This window comes from Triticum aestivum, chromosome 4A (assembly GCF_018294505.1).
Source record: "Triticum aestivum cultivar Chinese Spring chromosome 4A, IWGSC CS RefSeq v2.1, whole genome shotgun sequence".
In the NCBI taxonomy this organism is placed as follows: Eukaryota; Viridiplantae; Streptophyta; class Magnoliopsida; order Poales; family Poaceae; genus Triticum; species Triticum aestivum.
Genome location: NC_057803.1, coordinates 242,302,548 through 242,309,527, shown reverse-complemented (window position 1 = coordinate 242,309,527; position 6,980 = coordinate 242,302,548).

Sequence of the window (6,980 nt, the reverse complement as noted above, 5' to 3'; positions counted from 1 at the left end):
TCTTCATTATCCTTCCGGTGATATAGCTTTCTTGTCTCCTTGTTCATTCCAATCCAATTCTTTTTCCATGAGTGGCAGGTTGTCACCTCATATATTTGAGATATATTCCATAAGACCATATCAAGCTTAGTATTTTCATTGTTGGTTTTCCAACAACTCTGTTTGACCCTTCTCCTAAAGATGCCTTTTCAAACTCTTTTGTGGCAGAAATTGGCATTTTCTTCTCAATTCTCTTATTTCAATTATCTATCTTCTATTCTTTTGTTCCGGAGGCTTTCTGATGTTGCTCTCTTCAACCCATCTTTTCGTTCTGTCAGGATCATGTTCTTTTCATGCCTATCCTTTTAACCGGAGTGTTGTGTCCTCTTTTCAAGTATCCTCTCATCTTGTCAAGTTCAATTCCTTCCATTTACAGGCGGAGTGCTGTCCAAATTATATCACTCTTATTCCTTCCCTATCTTGTTTAACCGGAGTGTTGTGCCTTTTTTGCTCAAGTTCTTTTCGCCTTATCAAGCCTTGCTTCTCCTTTCAACCGGAGTGCTGCCTGAATTTGGTCTTTCTTGATCCCCTTCCTTAACCGGCGTGTTTTCAATATATATCTTGCCTTTCAATCTCAAGGTTTTTTTAGCAATGTTCTTTGTCCCTCTTTTCTAAAGGAGTGTTTTCGACCTTGTTCACCTTCGTTGTTTTCTTTTCTCGGATGTGTTCAACCTCTCAAGGTTCTTTGGTCTCACTCGTTTGTCAAAGAAGCAACTTAGTTTTACCTCTTCTCTTTCTTTTCCGTTGTCCCTCCGGTGCCATTCTAGATCTCGGGACGAGATCCTCTCGTAGTGGTGGAGTGTTGTAACGCCCCGAGACCGATGTGCCAGGTGTCATTCAGTTATTCGCTGGTGTTGCCTTGTCATTGCTTGCGTGTCATGCATTGCATATCAAGTCATCATGCGCATTTCATTGCATACGTGTTCGTCTCGCGCATCCGAGCATTTTCCCCGTTATCCGTTTTGCATTCCGGCGCTTCGTTCTCCTCTGGTGGTCATTTCTACCTTTCTTTCATGTGTGGGCATTAAACATTTCCGGATTGGACCGAGACTTGTCATGCGGCCTTGGTTTACTACCGGTAGACCGCCTGTCAAGTTTCGTATCATTTGGACTTCGTTTGATACTCCAATGGTTAACCGAGGGACCGAGAAGGCCTCATGTGTGTTGCAGCCCAACACCCCTTAAATTTGGCCCAAAACCCACCAAACTCTGCTCCATCATCTAGAGCGTTCGATCACGATTGCGTGGCCGAAAACCGCACCTCATTTGGACTCTCCTAGCTCCACTTATGCCTATAAATAGCCCCCTCCATTTTCGGATCTCCCCCTCTCCGAAACCCTAGTCGAAAAAAACAGATCCGCGCCGACGGACATGTCCGGAGCCTAGCCGGACACGTCCGCCGCCGCCCCGCAGCCACCCGCGTCGCGACATGTGGCACCGGCCACACCCGCCTCCGCCGGGCCCGAGCGCCCCCGCTCCTCTCCGCCTCCAGCGCCGCCCCCCTCTGGCACCGGTGGCGGAGCAGCCGCCGCCGCCGCGCCACCTCTCCATCCACCGGCGCGCGCCCCAGTCCGAGCCGGCACCGCGCCGCCGCCGCCGCCCTCGGGAAGCGCGCCACGGCCGCCGCCCCGTTGTCCTCTATACTGACCAGTCGGATCCCGCGTCTCCGGCGACCTCGACCTCAACTCCGGCGAGCTTCAAGTCCAACTCCGGCGTGCATCGGTTCCCGTGCCCGATCTGGATCTCAGATCCGAAATATCTCGGTTGACTTTCGCTGTCGAACCCTAATTTTTCGAGCATACTTTGAACAGTGATATCTCCGCATCCGTAGCTTCGTTCTGGACATATAGCATATCAAAATGTTCGCCTCGACGATTAAATCATTTCATTGCATTGCATCATTTTCATTTGAGCTCATCTTGATGCCCAAAATTCTGTTAGAAGGAGGCTTCGTGAGTTAATTGTCAGATCTGCTAGTTCATCTTAGACTTTTGTCATTTTTGCCATGATTATTGTGTGCATGCTATGCCTGTGAGTCCTTCATATGTTTTATTAAGCATTTTGTCTTATTTCCAGAGGTGCAACGCATGCATTTTTAGGATGTGTGTGGTGACTTGTGCAAGCTTGCAAAGAGAGGCACCCGGGAAAGCTGTTTTCAGAGACTTAGTTGTTTTCACTAAGTCTGGGATTATTTAGTTCATGATGCCATATGTTCAGCTTGTTTCCTAGTGATTCGTGCCTCTTTTGAGGATGATCAGTAAAGGAGTTTTGTTAATCATGTTATGCTCTATCCATCCATGTCTTTGTTTGCAATTATGGAGCACACTAGTTTGAGTCAATCGAGCTCTACTTTTGCTTCGTGGTGAATCTGGGCAGATCGTCAACTTGTTTGCGATTTTGTCGGCGTTGTTGTAGTTGATCCGTGCATGCTATGCCATTGTTCTTGCCATGTCTAGCTAGTATTTTGTGCCTTATTAATGGATGTATGCCTGCCTTGCCATGACTTGCACCATGGTGAGTGCATCGAGCTTGTTTACATGCCTTCGTGAGTTATATTTCAGCATGTCTCAGTTTTCACTAAGTCTGAAAACTGATTGTGTTTTAGCTATGTTCGTGTGCCCGTTAGTATATTTTGTGAACCCTTTTGGCCCCAGGTCACTTTGGGTCTTTTGTTAAGCTTGTTGAGTAGCTCCATTCATGTTCTTACTTGTCTTAATCAGGTCATGTATCATGTTATTTTGCTGCTCCGAAGAGGGCTTCGTGATCTGAAATTTCAGACCAGTGTTAATTTCACCAAGTCTGGAATCTGTTTTGCATTTGCGTTTTTGCCATGCTTGTTTGAACCTCTTAATGGATGAATTGGCCGTAGCTCAGTGCTAGTCTTTTGTTAAGCATCTTGTGTGCATCCCTTCCATGTATTTTGTTGCCATGTTTGGTGGCTGTAGCATGTTTATCTCATTGCATTTAGATGCCTACTTGCTGTAAATCGCAGACCGGTGTCATTCTTAAAACGCTTGCCATTTCCAAACCGTAACTCCGATTCCGGCGTTCTTTATATCGTTTTCAAGCGATTTCATCTCATCTTTCCAGTTGCACCCTTGGAATTCCAAGTTGAGTCCAGGTTCATGCATTTCCTGTCATATCTTGCATTTTGCATCCCGCATCGCATCCCGCATAGCATATCATCATTTCATCTTATTGCTTGGTCTTGCACGTGGTTGATTGTATCCTTGTTGCTTGTTTGTCTTGTTGGGTAGAGCCAGGAGATGAGTTCGCTACCGAGGAGCCCGTTGAGTTTGCTTGTGAGGATCCAGTCAACTCTGACAACTGTGCAGGCAAGATGATCATACCCTCGAAATCACTACTATCTTTGCTATGCTAGTTTGCTTGCTCTTGCCATGCCAATGCTACGATGCCTACCTTTTGCTTGTCAGCCTCCCAATTGCCATGTCAAACCTCTAACCCACCATGTCCTAGCAAACCGTTGATTGGCTATGTTACCGCTTTGCTCAGCCCCTCTTATAGCGTTGCTAGTTGCAGGTGAAGATTGGAGGCCATTCCTTGTTGGAACATCATTTATTTACTTGATGGGATATCATTATATTGCTATGTTATCTTAATGCATCTATATACTTGGTAAAGGGTGGAAGGCTCGGCCTCTCGCCTAGTGTTTTGTTCCACTCTTGCCTCCCTAGTTTCCATCATATCGGTGTTATGTTCCCGGATTTTGCGTTCCTTACGCGGTTGGGTTATAATGGGAACCCCTTGATATTTCTCCTTGATTAAAGCTTTTCCAGCAATGCCCAACATTGGTTTTACCATTCGCCACCTAGCCCCTTTTCTTTCCCTTGGGTTCTGCAGACTCAAGGGTCATCTTATTTTACCCCCCCGGGCCAGTGCTCCTCTGAGTGTTGGTCCCACCGAGCGATGTCCGAGGCTACCAGGGGCAACTCTGGGCTGGCTCACTCGACGCTGGCTCATCTGAGTGTGCCCTGAGAAAGACATATGTGCAGCTCCTATCGGGATTTGTCGGCACATTCAGGCGGTGTTGCTGGTCTTGTTTTAACCTGTCGAAGTGTCTTGAGTTACCGAGATACCGAGTCTGATCGGAATGTCTTGGGAAGAGGTCTATTCCTTCGTTGACCATGAGAGCTTGTCATGGGCTAAGTTGGGACTCCCCTGCAGGGTTTGAACTTTCGAAAGCCGTGCCCGCGGTTATGGGCAGATGGGAATTTGTTAATGTCCGCTTGTAGATAACTTGAACTAAACTTAATTAAAATGAATCAACTGTGGGTGTTACCGTGATGGCCCCTTCTCGGCGGAGTCCGGGAAGTGGACACGGTGTTGGAGTTATGCTTGCGCAGGCTGTTCCTCTAGATTCTCGCTCGCGCTTTGCCTCCTCTTCTCGCTCTCTTTTGCGTATAAGTTAGCCACCACATATGCTAGTCGCTTGCTGCAGCTCCACATATACTTGCCTTATCCTTCCTACAAGCTTAAATAGTTTTGATCGCGAGGGTGCGAGATTGCTGAGTCCCTGTGGTTCACAGATACTATAACTCCAGATGCAGGTCCAGGTGATTCCGCTCCAGGTGACGAGTACGAGCTCAAGTGGGAGTTCGACGAGGACTCTCAGCGTTACTACGTGTCTTTTCCTGATGATCAGTAGTGGTGCCTAGTTGGGGTTCGATTCAGGGCCTTGTCGCATGTTGGGTTCTTTTCTATTTTGGCGCCATAGTCGGGCCATGAGTGTTTGTCTGATGGATGTTATTTATGTACTCTGATGTGACGTGGCGAGTGTAAGCCAACTATGTATCTCCCCTTTTATTCTATATATTACATGGGATGTTGTGATGATTTCCTAACTTGCGACATTGCTTTCAATGCGGTTATGTCTCTAAGTCGTGCCTCGACACGTGGGAGCTATAGCCGCATCGAGGGCGTTACATTAACTCTCTACTCCCACTAATACTCTAGTAGTGTACAAGTACTAACTTTCTCTTAGCTAACTAGACGATGCTGACCGCCATCTGTGGTACACGATAAATGCTGGCACCGACGTCCTCCGCCTCGCCTCGGACTTGCCAAAGGTGCGGTAGGGCGCGTTGCTCGCGCGCGTTGGCCCTTTCCATGCAGGCATGGTCCACCGAAGCTTCGGTTTCTAAGCGAGAAACCCACTTGACGAGCTTGTAGTAAAATTCAGCGTTGTGAAGCATGCATGACCGACATCCTCCAGGGCTATTTGTCGGGCGCCAGCCTCCACGTAGTCGGCCCAGTTGCGGGCGCTCTGCTCGCGACCCAGAGCGTCGGTGCACTGCTGCTCCATGTCCCGCTGGCGGCGAAAATCGGCAATATGCTGCTCCTCCGCCAGGTGGTCACGCTCCAACAACTCCTCATACTCCGTATTGCCATCTAAAGACCGATTGAATGCCTCCTCCCTCCATCTGCCTTCCGATGAAAAACCAAACACTAGTTCCGGTAGTAATGGCCTCTGGCGTCACCTATCGCGGATGGGCGGGGGCATGGCAGACGTGGCGAGAGCGAGGATAAGTGGCGAGCGACGTCGGGTCTATGGGGGCTTATGAGGATAGGGCGAGTTGGGTGATGGTACCACCGGAGAAGCCCGGGAAACAGTAATTATAGGCGGAAGGTAGGCGAAGTAGCGTGTCGCGGGAAACGCGACAGTCATCGCGGTCATCGGAATTCAATGCATAAGCAGGCATGGCTTAACGCGCCAGCTTGCTGTGGAAAACTAGAAAAACTGAAATTATGACTATGCCTTCCCATCTCGTCAGTGGTGCATCCCGTCCGTGCTGGGTCGCACGCCGGCATGACGGTCAAACGAGTGCACTCGAATCATCCAGATGAGGTACTCCCTCCTTGTCAATAATGATTCCACGAATTTAAAAGGCCCGCAACAATTAAAGCACATCTTTTTCGAATCAGTTAGTTGCCTTAATTACGGCCGGCTGCATGCAGCCACTCAGAATCGCAGCCGAGGGCACACATGCAGCCACATAAATCGCTGGAATTAATTAGGCTTAAACTTCTGCATGCAGTTAATTACTGCCATGCCTTGGTCTTGCTGCTTTGGCTCACAGGACTAATAAACCCAGACGGAGGGAGTAGCTTGGTTGGTGAGATTTTTGAATCAAGCCTTGCAAACTGGAAAGGAGGTACTAGTACATGTGTGATCCACTATTTATTCGTGTAGGATCGAGTAGGTCGTTTCTTGAATTGAGCCCTACAAACCGGAAAGGAGGTAGTACGTGCGTGATACGCTATTTATCCGTGTAGGATCGAGTAGGTCGGATAGTGTACATGTAGGATCGAGTAGGTCGGATGGTGTACGTGTACGATCGCATTAGCTGATGAACGTTAGCTGGGAGATAGGGCATTTGCGAACATTTTTGCTGGCAGTTTCTTCAAATTCGCATGGCATTTTCTTCAGAGCAGCTTGTCAGTTTCTTCAAAGGTAGGCATTTTTATTCAAAAAACTGCCACTTCGGATCTTGCGTCGCAACTAAAACTGCCAGGAGCGCATTAGTAGGCTAGCTAGTGATCGATCAGTAACTTGTAAACACTGAGCGAACAGAAATAAGGAACTGTTAGTAACTTGTAAACACTGAGAACACATAAATAAGGATCATGCTGTGCACAGCAGTAATAGCTAATCCGTTCGAAATGTTCACACGAGATTCACAAGCCTGGCATTGTAATATGTTCACATTAGTAGCCCAAATTCAAAACCAACTAGTACGATTCCCATACATAAGATCAACATGTTAATGCATCTCAATGATTCACAGATCATATACAAATATGTAGCTCCAAAAGCAAAGATCTAGAAAAAACATATGTTCTTCCTACTAACATGGATGCTTCTCTTCGCCAACATTCAGTACAGACTGAAAGACAAATTTTTTGTGAAGCCTACAATTCCT